Source organism: Eurosta solidaginis, chromosome 1 (genome assembly GCF_040869045.1).
Source record: "Eurosta solidaginis isolate ZX-2024a chromosome 1, ASM4086904v1, whole genome shotgun sequence".
NCBI lineage: Eukaryota > Metazoa > Arthropoda > Insecta > Diptera > Tephritidae > Eurosta > Eurosta solidaginis.
The window spans coordinates 188878005-188895281 of NC_090319.1; the positions used below are offsets into that span (position 1 = coordinate 188878005).

The 17277-nt window shown below is 37.1% G+C and overlaps 1 protein-coding gene across 5 annotated transcripts in view; it reads left to right on the forward strand.

Annotated features, from left to right (window-relative positions):
• Window positions 1–17277, forward strand: part of tw (Protein O-mannosyl-transferase 2) — a 2413568-nt gene that overhangs the window by 21302 nt on the left and 2374989 nt on the right. The gene's annotated exons all lie outside the window — the stretch shown is intronic.

The following is a 17277-nucleotide window of genomic DNA, read 5'->3' on the forward strand; positions in this document are numbered from 1 at the left end:
GTTCTGAAACACAACTTGTTTTTCTAGTAAAGTTTACAAACCGTATTACGTTATATATTCTAACATGTTTAAGGTCACAAAACCATAAAAAAAATTATTACCACTTAACAATATTTTTGAAACAAATCAAACACAAACCCTTAAATATCTCAATATAAGAAAAAAATGGACCTGAACCACTTTCAAAATAAAGGACTCATATACTGCGATAATCAGGGAGCTCAATTTATGGTGAAAAACCAAACAGTTCAAAAGAAGAACAAACATATAGACAAACGTTATCATTACACTGCGTTACAAAAACGAACTTTAGTTCTGTCCTTATATTTAAGAATTCATGAGCTTAACACCGGCTTATAATAATTGAATTTCAATTATTATGTTTTTCTAAGAGAAACTGGAAAGAAAGAAACATTTACTGGCATATTGCGATGGACCCATTTCGAAAACCGCCAACGTAATCATCATCACGCAATTTTGTAATGTTATCAAAGGTTTCACCGGGATTCGAACCGTGAATCACATGGTCCTGTCCTATGAACCAAATATACTTTTTCGGAAAGGGGAGAAATATAAAAAAACACTTGTATCGGCGATATTCATGTACACGTCAGAATTTTTTTTTAAGCTAGTGCATAGATTTTATCGCAGGCTTGGCGACAAAAGCAAAAAAAAACCGTAACGGATATTTGCCAAAAAAGGTTCGAAAAGGTTCGAAAAAGGTTCGGTGTTAGCAACAGGCCAAATACATAAAATTGTAACTCTATCATAAAGTTAAAGCTAAAGTTATATGTGTCATATTTGCTGACCGTATCCCATCTGTCTCTTCGACAGGTCATGTTATTGATGACACTGCCCGGGGATAGGTCGCCAAGTACCTCTTCTACCCTCCTTCGCTGATCGGAGAAGTGCCTGCATTCGAAGAAGGTGTGGCGGACATCGTCTATTTTCCTCGGGTTATCAACCCTACCCATTCTGTGTAGGTATTTGCGGAAGTAACCGTGTCCCGTTAGAAACTGGGTCAGGTAAAAGTCTACCTCTCCGTGTGGTCTCTTCAACCATGGATTCAGTTCAGGGATTAGTTCCCTAGTCCACTTTCCTACGATGCTGCTGCTCCACTGATCTTGCCAGCGTCGGATCGATTCTTCTCGCGCCTGCATGGCAAAAGCAGCTCTACTTTCTTGCGATCCGTTTTCGTATATTTCTTTTCTTTCCTCAACGAGAAGATATATCGGTATGGTTCCCGCAACGACCAGGACAGCTTCAGCTGATACCGTGCGGTAAGCCGAAGATATTCGCAGCGCCCCTCTGCATTGGACCGAGGTGAGGGCGACTCGGTTCTTCCGGTATTTCATTGCGTTCGTCCAGATTTCTGCACCATATAAGAGTATAGAATCCGAGGCTGATGCAAGCAACTTCCTTGTGCATGGCTTTGGGCCACCTGTGTTTGCCATTAATCTACTCAACTGTGCTATTATGCGCGCAGCTCTTTCGCAGGGCCATCTAATGTGATCCGAGAAGTTGAGTTTGCTGTCTAACCTCACTCTCAGATATTTCGTTGAAGCGAGTGTTTCTATTGGCTGATCCCCAACCATCATGTTCCCGGTAGTGGGAATACGTCTCTTTGTGAGGATGACGATCTCCGTTTTTGCTGTTGCTAACTGGAGACCGTGCTCAGCCATCCGCCTATATACATTACGCATGGCCTGGTTTAATTTTAGCTGTGCCAGTTCGCAGCTTGGGCTGTTATCACAGCTGCCACGTCGTCTGCAAAGGCAACGAGGAAGGTGCTTTCTGGCATGTCTAATCGAAGAAGACTGTCGTAAGTTATATTCCAGAGATCGGGACCTAGTGCCGAACCATGGGCTGCTCCACCTTTTATTTTTACCTTTTTTTGACCGTGAGTGGTTTCATATATTAGATACCTCTCTCTTAAGTAGTCCTTTAAAATTTCTAACATATATTGCGCTACTTTGAAAGTGCTTTCTAGTGCCTCAAGTATGTCCTCCCACCTAGCTGAGTTAAAAGCGTTTTTGACGTCCAGCGTGACCAGCAACACTATAGGTCTTGCTCTATGGTACGCTGTCTCGGCTTTCTTGACTGCGTCTATAACTTCTGCTATGACATCGATGGTGGAGTGCAACGTACCCGTCCTCCCTAGGCAGTTGGGTGGGAAACAGGCCATCCACAATGTTCCTTATTTGGTTCTCGTCCATCAGCTGGTTTGGCGAACGGAACTTCTTCATTACTATCTTATATCCCTGCCCCCAGGTGTCTCGATCCACTTCCTCGCAAAGCGCTTTCCAGCACGTAAGCTTGCTTTGCTTAATGGCAGCACTAAAAGCTTTCTTCGCTCCTTTGTACGCTTACGACTTTTCTAGAGCCTCAGGCATGCCGCGCGCGCGATTTGCTAGCCTTCGCATCCTGTGGCATGTTTTCCGCAGCTCCGCGATTTCGCTGTTCCACAAGTATACCTGCTTTTTACCCCTCCACCCTCCTCTCCGTGGCATAGAGGGATTGCAGGCGTGACGAAGACAGCTCATTGTCTTTTCAACCGTCTCTTCCGTCTGACTGGAGTTGTTGATTATCCGTCGGGCATCCCCCAGTACTGATGCGGAGAACGTGGCAGAGTTGACCTTTGAACCGTCCCATGCTCTTGTTCTACGTGGCCCGTTCGGAATTTGCCTCTGACCGGGATCGTTTAGGTGGAAAGTGATGTAGTTGTGATCGCTGCCAGTCATATCCTCTATGACTCTCCATCCAGCAGCAGTCTGCAGCAGGCTTTCTGACACTAGTGTTATATCGGCGATCGAGTATCCAAAGCCTGGCCGTCGGCATGTAGGGGTCGTACCAGTGTTAAGCACGTTCAAACCGAGCCTGGCTGCCATCTCAAGGACTAACCTTCCACGTAGTCTGCGGCATTCCCCATTCGACGGCTCTTGCGTTAAAGTATCCCGCCACAACCAGGTAACTAGTTAAGTCCCTCAGTTCGTCTTCAATAAGTTCAAGCTTGTCCCTGAACGTTTGAATGGGATCATTCGGGGACAAGTAGCAGCTTACTATTGTGGTATTATTCGTAGTTAGGCGGACGTAGCCTTGTCCGGCAACACGATTCGCAACATTGGCGTTTGCATCTGTCATCCAGATTGCGGCGGTGCCGGTGTTGTCTATGTGCCAATCATTTCGGGCTCTATAAGGTTCGCTGATGATAACGTAGTTTGCTTTATGGTCTAAGACTAACTGTTGTAGTAGCTCATCAGCAAGTCTGCTCCGGTTTAGGTTGCCTTGGATAAAACTAATCACTATTGAATTGAGATTTTGGCCTTTGCAACAGCGAGGGCCGCTCTGAAAATGCTGCATGCTCCAGATGCAGGGACATGATCGAGCTTCTGTGTATTACACAGGTAACATTTTGGAGCTGCGGTACAGGCCGAAGATTGTGGCCGCTTTGCCCAGCGTTGCACTTCTGCTCGCTGTCTGATTCGGCACTGTATCCATCCGATAGGAATTTTACCTCTTTTGAGTAGGGCGTTGCCAATATTCTCGTCCAATTCCACGACCGCCATTTTCTATTCTCTTTGGTTTGCTGCGAACACAGAGACATGGAGAGGTCTAGTGATTTCTTCTTCTCCGACCTCCCTTCTTATTGCGTCTTGGATTTCTGTTTCAGTTGTGAGACAGTCCATGCCAAGTACTTCCAACTTCATCCGCTTGGAAAGCTGTTGTGCTTCACCGAACTCTCCCGTTGCACTACCTATAGCTGCTCTGAAGGCTGTCTGGTCACTGCAGCGCGCCGTTTCAATCAGTACGTTACCAGATTTGGTTTTTCGTACTGACCGTACCACCGTGCCCTTGTCATTAGGGCGGAGCTGGCCGCGTATGGCCCCTAGTACCTGGGCAAAGCTTTTGCCTTCCACAGGTTTTACCACAAAAGTTGCTGCTTGTCTCCTCTTTCTCGCCCGTTTTTAGGCTTTAGGGGCTTGGACGGGGGTTGCCTGCTTGGCTGGCTGGGCCCGCTGTTTCAGCCTGCGGCGCGCTACGTTGGACTAAGACTCACCTTGTGAAAGCGTATTTGTTCTTTCATTGCGTACTCCAGCAGCTCGTCTTGGCTTTTCACTTCGAGGCTTGTGTATGATAGTGAGCCTCTTGGCGGAGTCGCACGTTTCTCCTTCCCAACAGCGCGCAGTGCAACGACACTGGGTGAGCTGACCGACGCTTTATCCCTTGCAGTAGCAGGTGTTGACTGCTGGGGTTGTCGCGCAGCTGTGTTTTCGCCGCCTGTGTCTTTTCCGCCTATTCGATGCCTTGTGTGGGCATTACCGACAAGGTCGCTTTAGCGGGGGTTGTTAAAACCGGCGATCTCAGCACTTTAGTGCTCTTTTTGAACACTGCTTCATCGCTCCTTTCTTTCTCGCTTTCTCTACTTTTATCTGCATTTGTTGTTTTTATTTTTTTGTTCGTTTGCTCTATTGGGTATCCGCTTCAAGCCGCTATCTCCGCACGATATGCAGTCGCCGTCTTCAATTCCCGTGGTTATCTTTGCAAAAGCAGGGAGGCCACGCGTGGGTTGACACAGGTCCTTATGGGAGTCTGTGTACAGAGCCAGAATACAGCGTTAGTCAGGAGTCGTCCCAACTGAGCCTGCACCACCAACTTAATAGCGACGTGCTTCGAACGTACTTGAAGACCTGCCAAGGTTTTAACGAGACGGAGACGATGCCGATATTAACCTACCAGCCGTTTCGGCAAAGTATCACCCTTGCTTATTAAGGTCTATCGTCATCGCCAGCCCGTAGCAATCATTTCATATTCATATTTCCAGTTCTGGTCAACAGAATCTTACTGGTCCTATCGCCCTTCCACTGGAACTTTGGGATGTGATGCCCTTAGAGCAACACAATCCCATTTTTCCACTGGATTGCTCGTTTTGGTTCCCCCTGAGTACTTAATTCACTCAGTACCTTCCGTCTTGTGGGAAGCGTTCCTCTATCCACCACCTGAGGAGGCGCCCGGTAGGGGAGCGAAGTTAAAGTTAAAGTTAAATCATATGTATTTAATAAGCGACCTTTGCTCATATTGCTTAATACAATGGTTTTTGTAATTGATATTAGAGAAAAATTGTAAGTTTACAAACGGCGATGGTTACTAGGACATGTTTCTGAATTTCATTTCTTCATCAGCTAGCTTTTCGGGAGCTGAGCGTTGAACTCGAATCTCCAACATTCATATCAGTGCAAGCCTTTAGCTGCTAAGCCATATGAATGTCCCGTTGTTCGCTGTACAATTGGTCTCTAAGAGTTGCCTTTTTGTTTATATTCCTTTTGATCGCCATGTAGGCACATACACTCTGTATGTAGTTTATTCCTAATGGTGTGGATATGATTTTTAGGCGCGCTTTTGAAAGCTTAGTAACATTTGTTCGGATTTTTACAGTATTTGTTTTTAATACTTCCGCTGTTACTATTATATCAATGTGATCATATGTATTTAATTAGCGGGCTTTGCTCATATTGCTTTATACAATGGTTTTTGTAATTGATATTAGAGAAAAATTGTAAGTTTACAAACGGCGATGGTTACTAAGACATGTTTCTGAATTTCATTTCTTCATCAGCTAGCTTTTCGGGAGCTCAGCGTTGAACTCGAATCTCCAACATTCATATCAGTGCAAGCCTTTAGCTGCTAAGCCATATGAATGTCCCGTTGTTCGCTGTACAATTGGTCTCTAAGAGTTGCCTTTTTGTTTATATTCCTTTTGATCACCATGTAGGCACATACACGCTGTATGTAGTTTAATCCTAATGGCGTGGATATGATTTTTAGGCGCGCTTTTGAAAGCTTAGTAACATTTGTTCGGATTTTTACAGTATTTGTTTTTAATACTTCCGCTGTTACTATTATATCAATATGATCATATGTATTTAATTAGCGAGCTTTGCTCATATTGCTTAATACAATGGTTTTTGAATTGACATTAGAGAAAAATTGTAAGTTTACAAACGGCGATGGTTACTAGGACATGTTTCTGAATTTCATTTCTTCATCAGCTAGCTTTACGGGAGCTGTGCGTTGAACTCGAATCTGCAACATTCATATCAGTGCAAGCCTTTAGCTGCTAAGCCATATGAATGTCCCGTTGTTCGCTGTACAATTGGTCTCTAAGAGTTGCCTTTTTGTTTATATTCCTTTTGATCACCATGTAGGCATATATACTCTGTATGTAGTTTATTCCTAATGGTGTGGATATGATTTTTAGGCGCGCTTTTGAAAGCTTAGTAACATTTGTTCGGATTTTTGCAGTATTTGTTTTTAATACTTCCGCTGTTACTATTATATCAATATGATCATATGTATTTAATTAGCGAGCTTTGCTCATATTGCTTTATACAATGGTTTTTGTAATTGATATTAGAGAAAAATTGTAAGTTTACAAACGGCGATGGTTACTAGGACATGTTTCTGAATTTCATTTTTTCATCAGCTAGCTTTTCGGGAGCTGAGCGTTGAACTCGAATCTCCAACATTCATACAGTGCAAGCCTTTAGCTGCTAAGCCATATGAATGTCCCGTTGTTTGCTGTACAATTGGTCTCTAAGGGTTGCCTTTTTGTTTATATTCCTTTTGATCACCATGTAGGCACATACACTCTCTATGTAGTTTATTCCTAATCGTGTGGATATGATTTTTAGGCGCGCCTTTGAAAGCTTAGTAACATTTGTTCGGATTTTTACAGTATTTGTTTTTAATACTCCCGCTGTTACTATTATATCAATATGATCATATGTATTTAATTAGCGAGCTTTGCTCATATTGCTTTATACAATGGTTTTTGTAATTGATATTAGAGAAAAATTCGGGACAATTCATATGGCTTAGCAGCTAAAGGCTTGCACTGATATGAATGTTGGAGATTCGAGCTCAACGCTCAGCTCCCGAAAAGCTTAGCATTTGTGTAAGTATCGCGACAAATAGACCAACAGTATTCACCAAGCGTATGCGCAATGTCTTGTCCTTTAAAGCGCTTTTAAATAGCTTAATTCGGGAACATAATCAAATATCTTCAGTAAAAGTTACGCGGCACAATTCATTGCAGTGCTCCGTACGTGGTAGCCAAATTGTTGGTACAGCGTACTTTATTGTTGACCATCAGTAAACTTGCATAAATTTCTAAAGCAATAGTCGCACACAACTTCCGGAGTATATCACAAGTAAGGAACATAAGAAGTCTTGAATATTTTCTGAAACGAATTAGCCACTGTTTTCGTAATATTTTTAAAATTTTTACTTGGCGCGAATAAGCCACAAACGTAACAAAAGTTATTTCGCGTCGGGCACTGCATTTTTTTTTTTCAGAAATATATAGAAATACTTTTTCGCACAACAGAATTTAAAAAAATTGTCAAAGTATACGTCTCCTAGTCGCGCAACTATCAGCTGATCGGAAGAAACACACAAACGGCACAGAGTGTGTTGTATCAAACAATAAATTAAACGAATTTAAATGATGCAATATTGATTGTGCAATTCAATGTTTCATTTGTCATACCAGTTGTAAGTGTTGTAAAAGTCATAAACAGTTTAGTGCTAGAAAGTTACTATTGATAAACTACAAATATATGGAGTAGGATGGGTCGAAAAACATTTTTTTTGGAACGCTTTAGTAGTTTAAAATTTGGAGTCCCTTCAATTTATGCCGAAAAAAGTGAAAAGAAATTTAAAAAAATTCAGGAAAATCTGGGAATTGGTAAAAATCTATTTTTTAAAAAATATGACGTGATACAGACATTTCCGCGATCCTGTCTGCAAAAATTCAGCTCGATTGGACCACGGAAAAAGGGTTAAAATCGATCCAAAGTGTTGGGTTTGTAGGATAAATGTCGTATATTAATCGGAATTAATACTTGCCGCTGCTCGCAGTGACAGAAATACAAAGTACACGTTTTTACTGTATGAGCGTTTAATTAGAACAGAACTGATATTTAGTATTTATAATAGAACATTGTACAAATTCATATGAATATTATATAAAATACATATATCTGTTTCGTGCGGTTTACATATTGTGTATTCAACAACAAGGTGATATAAGTATATGAAATATTTTAGTATTCAATTTGATTTTAGATAAAGTAAATTTAGTTACCAACACTCTTTCCAAAGATGAATACTAGATATTTCAATTATTCATTTTTTAATTCAAACCAAGAAATTTCGAAAATTTTATATGCTTTTGTAAATTCTTTGTGAAAATATCTGGTACGTTTTAATTTGTATTAACATATTCTAAATTAATTTCATTTCGAGCAAGAACTTCTCTAATATAATGATATTTAACGTCTATGTGTTTAGTGCGCTTATGATACACTGGATTTTTTGCCATTTGTAAAGCGCTAAAGTTATCCCCCTTTATAGTTATTGAATTGTTATCATGCCACCCAATTTCGTTCACCAAACGTCTCAGATAGACTGCCTCTTTTGCCGCTGTACACAAAGCAATATATTCGGCTTCTGTACTGCTTAGTGCTACCACATCTTGCTTTTTACATTGCCAAGAAAATGCTGCACTTGCTTAGTAAAATGAATATCCTGTGTATGAATTTCTGGTAAGTTTATCGTTAGCCCAATCTGCATTGGCGTAACCTTCGATGTTTTTACCCAACTTACGGTACTATATCTTGAAATCGAGGGTCTTTGACAAATATCGTAGGAAATGTTTGGCCCCTGCTTCGTGTTCAGAGTGAGGATCTGTATTTCTTTGCGCTAAAACGCTGACTGCATGTAATATCTCAGGCCGAGTTGAAATAGCTAAATACATTAGAGACCCAATCAGCAACTGGTATTTAGTGGTGTCTACTTTCACACATTTTCATTGTTGCAATTTATTTTAAAGCCAGGGTTAAGAGATGTACTGACTGAACGACAGACGTTTATACCGTATACAGACAATGACTGACTTGTGTATTTCTTTTGATTTACTGAAATTGCATCTGTTTTACCCTCGCGCTCAATTTGGAAACCGAGAAAGAACTTGAAGCTTCCTCCATCATGCAATGCAAAATTTGATGATAGCTTACTTTTAATGGCTGCAATCTCTTTCTCACTTCAGCTTGCTATAATTAGATCGTCTACGTAGACCGCTATATAAGTATATGCGAGATTTACCTTTTTTTACATACAAGCATGCTTCGCTTTTACACGGGCTAAAACCCAAATTTTTAGGGAACTGTCGAGTGTATTGTTCCAGTAACGACCGGATTGCTGTAAGCCGTATATGGCTATATTCAATTTTAAAATTTTATTTGGTTGTTGCTTATCTATGAAACTTTCTGACTGTGGAATGTATACCTCCTAATTTTACTTACTGTTGAGATATGCGTTCGATATATCAATTGTATGCAAATGTAGATCTTTTTCAACGGCAACAGCTAATAACATGCGTATGGTCCCAGTAGTTCACGCCTTCTTTTTGGTTACACCCTTTCGCTACTAGTCTCGATTTAAAATCTGTAATTTCACCATTTGCATCACGTTTAATTCTGTATACCCATCTTGAACCAATAGCTTTTTGTCCATGAGGGAGATCAACAACAGACCATGTCTTATTTGCAGCTAATGCAGCGTATTCTTTATGCATAGATTTTTCCCACTCGTCAGCATTTTTGCCAGATAATGCTTGTTATACTTATATCATTTGACGTAATTTCACTTTTTACAAACATTCCCACACAAATAGCAATACATACGATAATGAAACAGTGGACGCAGTTGGAAAGACATACAAATATTTCAAAGAAACAATTCCAAACCGTACTAGAATTTTGCCTGCGAGAAAACAATTATTTCATGTACAATTCAAAATTGTATCAACAAACCTACGGGATGCCAATGCGAAATCCACTATCGCCAACTATAGCGGATATAGTACTAGACAAAATTCTTGACTACAGCATAGCTGAATTGAAGAAAAAGGACATATACATCAAATACATCAACAAGTATGTAGATGATGTATTCGCAATAATCAAATCTAAAGACGCGGAAGAAATATTAAACACATTAAATTCTCAACTCACGAGTATAAAATTCAAGATTGAAATGGAAAAAGACAATAAATTAGCCTTCCTAGATGTAGAAGTAAGTAGAAAAAATAAAAATTTACTAATGAATTGGTACGCAAAATCCGTTGCCTCGGGACGATTAATAAATTACCACTCAAACCATCCATGGAAACAAAAAATCAACACAACAACGAATTTAATAAGAAAAGTAATATTACTTAGCAATGAAGATTTCTGGACGGATAACATTAAAAAGATAAAGGAAATTCTATATAACAATAGCTATCCAAGTTCTCTTACGGATAGACTCATCCAAAATACGGTGAACAGAGTTCACCAAAAAGATAACAACACACAACAAGATAATACGAACAAGAAATATATCGGCGTAAATTACTTCCCGGGCCTTACAGAAAATGAAATATTACATAAAACTATAAATAACAAAAACACTAATTACGCGCATAAACCAAATAACACGCTCAAAAAAAATTTTTAATAGAACAAAAGACCCAATTACAAAAGAAGAACAAACAGATTTTGTTTACAAAATAACTTGCAATGGTAACGAAAACGAAAAATGTTACATCGGTACAACAAAACGGCAACTAGGTATAACACTTAATGAACATAAGAAAGAACGGAGAGAGAAAACTAGAATGACGCTGGAAAGTATACGCATTCAACAACAACTACAAAACGCGATGAACTTCAAAGAAGATTTTGACAACATAAGCAGCGCCTACTCAGCTGTTATACAGAGATGCAAGAGAATGTAAAAAATAAACAAATGCCATTTTAATGTACCTATGTTAATAATGTTGTGCAAAAATTATATTAGTACCTGAAATAAATAATTATTAATGTGAATATTAATGTAAGTAGCTAAATAAGTGTTAAGTGATGTGTCAGTTTTATGTTTATTGTTAAATAGCCTAAAATAAAGTTTAATGTATTTAATTTTATATACTTAATATTAAACAGATCCCCAAAGAAGAAGACGTAAGGTAACGTCGAAACGCGTCGGGAATAACAAGTATACCCTGTTTTAATTTATGGCCACAAATGCTCATTTTAGCAAACCAAATATTTATAAATTGCCCAAACAACATAATAAAAATTGTTACATTAAAAATTGCAATACTTTTAAAGAATGTTAGGCGTTTTATTTTTGCGTTTGTAAGCATTTGTGTAAGTATCGCGACAAATAGACCAACAGTATTCACCAAGCGTATGCGCAATGTCTTGTCCTTTAAAGCGCTTTTAAATAGCTTAATTCGGGAACATAATCAAATATCTACATTGAAGCCGCTATACGTTCTTCTGGTGAGCACAGAACCGCTGGAATAGCTTATTCTACATTAGCTTAGCGGATTTTGTTGCGGCGAAAGTATTGGTACCCTTCAGTAAAAGTTACGCGGCACAATTCATTGCAGTGCTCCGTACGTGGTAGCCAAATTGTTGGTACAGCGTACTTTATTGTTGACCTTCCATCAGTAAACTTGCATAAATTTCTAAAGCAATAGTCGCACACAACTTCCGGAGTATATCACAAGTAAGGAACATAAGCAGTCTTGAATATTTTCTGAAACGAATTAGCCACTGTTTTCGTAATATTTTTAAAATTTTTACTTAGTGCGAATAAGCCACAAACGTAACAAAAGTTATTTCGCGTCGGGCACTGCATTTTTTTTTTTCAGAAATATATAGAAATACTTTTTCGCACAACAGAATTTAAAAAAATTGTCAAAGTATACGTCTCCTAGTCCCGCAACTATCAGCTAATCGGAAGAAACACACAAACGGCACAGAGTGTGTTGTATCAAACAATAAATTAAACGAATTTAAATGATGCAATATTGATTGTGAAATTCAATGTTTCATTTGTCATACCAGTTGTAAGTGTTGTAAAAGTCATAAACAGTTTAGTGCTAGAAAGTTACTATTGATAAACTACAAATATATGGAGTAGGATGGGTGGAAAAACATTTTTTTTTGGAACGCTTTAGTAGTTTAAAATTTGGAGTCCCTTCAATTTATGCCGAAAAAAGTGAAAAGAAATTAAAAAAATTCAGGAAAATCTGGGAATTGGTAAAAATCTATTTTTTAAAAAATATGACGTGATACAGACATTTCCGCGATCCTGTCTGCAAAAATTCAGCTCGATTGGACCACGGAAAAAGGGTTAAAATCGATCCAAAGTGTTGGGTTTGTAGGATTAATGTCGTATATTAATCGCAATTAATACTTGCCGCTGCTCGCAGTGACAGAAATACAAAGTACACGTTTTTACTGTATGAGCGTTTAATTAGAACAGAACTGATATTTAGTATTTATAATAGAACATTGTACAAATGCATATGAATATTATATAAAATACATATATCTGTTTCGTGCGGTTTACATATTGTGTATTCAACAACAAGGTGATATAAGTGTATGAAATATTTTAGTATTCAATTTGATTTTATATAAAATACCTTTATTTCTCAACACAAAGTCTTTCACACAGGTTGGTTGGTTCATAGGACAGAATGCGTGTAAAGCGGTGTTATATTCGGGAGAAATACGAAGCTCATCAAATAGGAATTGAATACGTTCCATCAGAAGAAACACCGAAGATGTATTTACAAGGACATTGGCAAAGGGAAAAAACTTTAGTTGCTGTAACTTATTGAATACAAACAAAAAATATTTTTTTATAATTATTTGTTATACGTTTAATTTGAGCGGAAATTTGTTATAATACTTGTTCATATTATACTTTCCAATACAAACATAATGTAAATCAATTTTGTTTTCACTTATAATCAAACAAAAATAAATTAAATGACAAAATAAAATAAAAATTATTAAGTTAAATTAAATTAAATTAATTGAATTAAAATAAATTAAAATAAACTAAATTAAATTCAATTATATTAAATTAAATTAAATTAATTTTTAGAGGTTTTCCGGTCAATTTTATATTAATTTAAATTTTTGAGTTAGGCTCTTTTGACCATTAATTCTGAAGTGCAAATAAAAGAATTTATTCCACTTTTCCAACCCAACGTTTCGCTAGACTTCCTAGCATCAGCAGGGCTGATCTATTTATTTAAAAGACAACAAAAAAAAAAAAAAAACAACCGTGAAAAACAATAATAAACCTTATATAAGACACTTATTAACAAATTTGCGTGTAACAACATTAAAAACAAGAAGAAACAACACTTACACAATATGTTTAGTTATGATCTAAAAATTAAAATATAGTACCATTATCGTTTGGTATCATCGTCATACTAAATTATAATTATAAACATAAAAGGTAAGCTGCTGCAATGTTTTGTATGTCTTCATTTTTGTTTACCGTATTTTCTCTTTTTTCTAATATTCGCAAACTCTTTAATGTGTATCGCGTTCTCCCATATTTGTTGCGTTCTATTATCTTTGTGGTTGCTAGATCAGCTGCGTGGCCACTTGCCGTGATGTGTTGTGATAAGGCCGTTGCACTTCTCTTTTTGTTTATATCACTTTCGTGCTCTTTTATTCTGACTCCGAGGGTTCGTTTCGTGGTTCCAGTGTATACCCTGTTGCAGCTTTCATCTTCTTTACCTTGACATGTTACTTCATATATTATATTATGTTGTTCGAGTTTGTCGATCGGGCTTTTTGTTCGAGTAAATATATTCGCCAGTGTGGAGTTGGATTTGTATGCTAGGGCTATGTTTTGGTTATTTTTTGTTACTGCTTTGCTGATGTTTTGAGATAGTTTGGGAATATAGGTTACACCGAAATATTGCTTAATTTGATTTTCTTTATGTATTGTTGTTTGGTTTGGTGTCGTGCTTGTTTCTCTTATTCCTTGTTCTGTTAAATTTTTAATTAGGGTGTGTGGATAGCTATTGTTTTTTAATATTTCGTGTATTTTTTGCAGGTTTTTGTTCCAGTATTGTTGGTCGCTTATGGTTAATACCTTGTTTGTTAAATTTCTCACCGTATTTATTTTATATTTCATTGGTTGGCAAGAATGAAAATTTATAAGGCGACCAGATGCTAGGGGCTTTGTGAACCAATCAAAGGACAGACTTCCGTTATTTTTGTTTTTGAATATTCTGACGTCCAGATAAGGGATGCTGTAATCATTCTCCATCTCAGTAGTGAATTTTATTTTGTTGTGATAACTATTTAAGTTTTCTTGTATTAATTCTACGTCTTTACGATTTACTATTTACCATAAATTTTACTTCGATATTATGTTTTTGTTTTAGTACATTTACCGTGTTGTCTAAAAGATCGTCTAAAATGATATCTGCTATTGTTGGGGATAGGGGATTGCCCATTGGCATTCCATAAGTTGAGCATATATCTCGTTGTTATAGATAAAATAGTTGTTGTCGAGTAGACAAAATCTTAAAATTTAATGGAGTTTGCATCTGGGTATATTAGTCATGGATTTTATATTATCCCATTTATTCATTATTATTTTTATAGCTGTCGCTCAGAGTATGTTTAAGTTGTTTTTCTGCATGGTATAAGTAATCTTTGGTTGTTTTAATATCTAAGTTTGTTTGTGTTATTTCCATGTTCAGTACCTTGCTTAGGAAATGGATTTTGGCTTTATGGAATTGTTGTTTTAATTTTTGGGATGTTGTTACTATTTCTGTTTTTTTAACTGCGTTTATTAGATGATTTGGAATTAGGGCATACCTTTTACATTCTAATAAGAATTTTAGACGCTCCATTTATTTTGACAACTTTTGTGTTAGTTTACTGTAGTGTTTTATTGTTATGCACGTACGTTCGTCGTGTTTGTACTTCATGTGTCTATAGAAGTTTTTCATCTTGTTACCTTTGTTGTTGTTGTTGAAAACTAGTTCGGCAGGCCTTCCGAGATAATAAATTTTTACATGTTTTCCGGTTAATTTTATATTAATTAAAATTTTTGAGTTAGGCTCTTTTGACCATTAATTGTGAAGTGCAAATAAAAGAATTTATTCCACTTTTACAACCCAACGTTTCGCTAGACTTCCTAGCATCATCAGGGGTGATCTATTTATTTAAAAGACAACAAAAAATAAACAACCGTGAAAAACAATAATAAACCTTATATAAGACACTTATTAACAAATTTACGTATAACAACATTAAAAACAAGAAGAAACAACACTTACACAATATGTTTAGTTATGATATAAAATTTAAAATATAGTACCATTATCGTTTGGTATCATCGTCATACTAAATTATAATTATAAACATAAAAGGTAAGCTGTTGCAATGTTTTGTGTGTCTTCTTTTATGTTTACCGTATTTTCTCTTTTTTCTAACATTCTCAAACTCTCTAATGTGTATCGTGTTCTCCCATATTTGTTGCTGTCTATTATTTTTGTGTTTGCTAGATCAGCTGCGTGGCCACTTGCCGTGATGTGTTGTGATAAGGCCGTTCCAATGTATACCCTGTTCCGTGGTTCCAATGTATACCCTGTTGCAGCTTTCATCTTCTGCAGAGGAAAATTAAGTGCACTATAAAACACAAAAGTTTAACAATAATAAAATAATTCAAAATAAATTTAATTTAATTTAATTTAATTTAATTTGTATGAGTTAAGCGGGGATTGCCCTTATTGCTTTAAATGTATGAAAACATTTATTTGAAGCAACTCCTACGATGGTTGAAGTTTTACAAACACATTCAGTCACGTCATGCTTCAGTTGTTGGAAACATTATCCCAATTTCCTTCTTTGCATATTTTCTTTATGCACTGTACATACTTCGTATGTAATCATGTGTGAAAGTTATGCGTTGGTAGGCGGTTTCAAAGAAACTGGTATTGTTGCTTTTGTTCTATTTATAGAACTACATTGAATTATCCAATATTGTTTATTTGTATGAATTAAGCGGGGATTGCCCTTATTGCTTTAAATGTATGAAAACATTTATTTGAAGTGATTTTTAATTTATAATTTATTTAATAGTTTGGGTAAAATGTAAACAAAATGACATCAGGACGGACAAGGCGACAGCTGTTTCGATTATACCTTGTAAATCTCTTCAAAGCTTTTTCTCCCGGGAGTGGGATTTGAACCCGCACTACTACGATGGTTGAAGTATTACAAACGCATTCAGTCGCGTCATACCTTATGCGGCAGTTAACCACCGACGTGTGCCGTACGTAAGGTTGTTTGTCGTACGAAGCACGTTTGACCGAACTCTCAAGCCCGTAGGAATAAATGTGTGCGTCTGTGTACATGTAGATAAGATATTTGTGTGTATTGTTTACAGATAAGCCCTGTTGCCATTGACCATTTTGCATATATGCTTATGGAAACATCAACTTTTTCCAATATAATTTTTGATATTGTAAAAGACCGGAATACTATTAAATAAGTATAAATAGATTACATATTTATAATCAGCACTTTACATAATTATTTCGAATTATTTTCACAATTTTTCAAACTCTAATTAGGCGTTTTTGCATAAAATTACAAACGGTCAAAAATTAGCGCACAAAAGTTTACTAGGCAACTCTGTCTAGTGAGAGAGCGATTAGCTGACACGTTGTTACGGAAAAAATCAAAATTGTTTTGATTTCTACGTTCCGGGATACGTACGTACGGGCGTTGCACGTCGGTGAGTTTTCGTTTACATTGCACACTCATAAGATAGGTCGTGTCAGCTTACACGTTTTTTCTACGTACGTTCGTGAGTAACCACGGCTTAGTTGTGAATGAATGAATGAGCCTTATCCCAACTGCCTTCTTTGCATATTTTCTTTATGCACAGTACCTACGTACTTCGTATGTAATCATGTGTTAAAGTTATGCGTTGGTAAGGCGGTTTCAAAGAAACTGGTATTGCGGCTTTTGTTCTATTTATAGAACTACAACGAATTAACCAATGTTGTCTATTTGTATGAGTTAAGCGGGGATTGCCCTCATTGCTTTAAATGTATGAAGACATTTATATGAAGCAATTTTAATTAATAATTTATTTAATACTTTGGGACAAATTTAAACAATGTGACATCAGGACGGGTAGGTAGGTAGGTTGAACTGGCCGGTCCATGAGGACCTCACATAGACTGATTGAGTCCGTAGTGTTACCAGAAGTTTGTTTTAACGACCAAACTGAAAAACCCTATCAAAAACCAGGACCTATGTTATAAAATAACTCCGTCCTCTTGGCAAATACTAGAAGCTTCCTAGGACTTAAGCCACTTGCTGCTTCTAG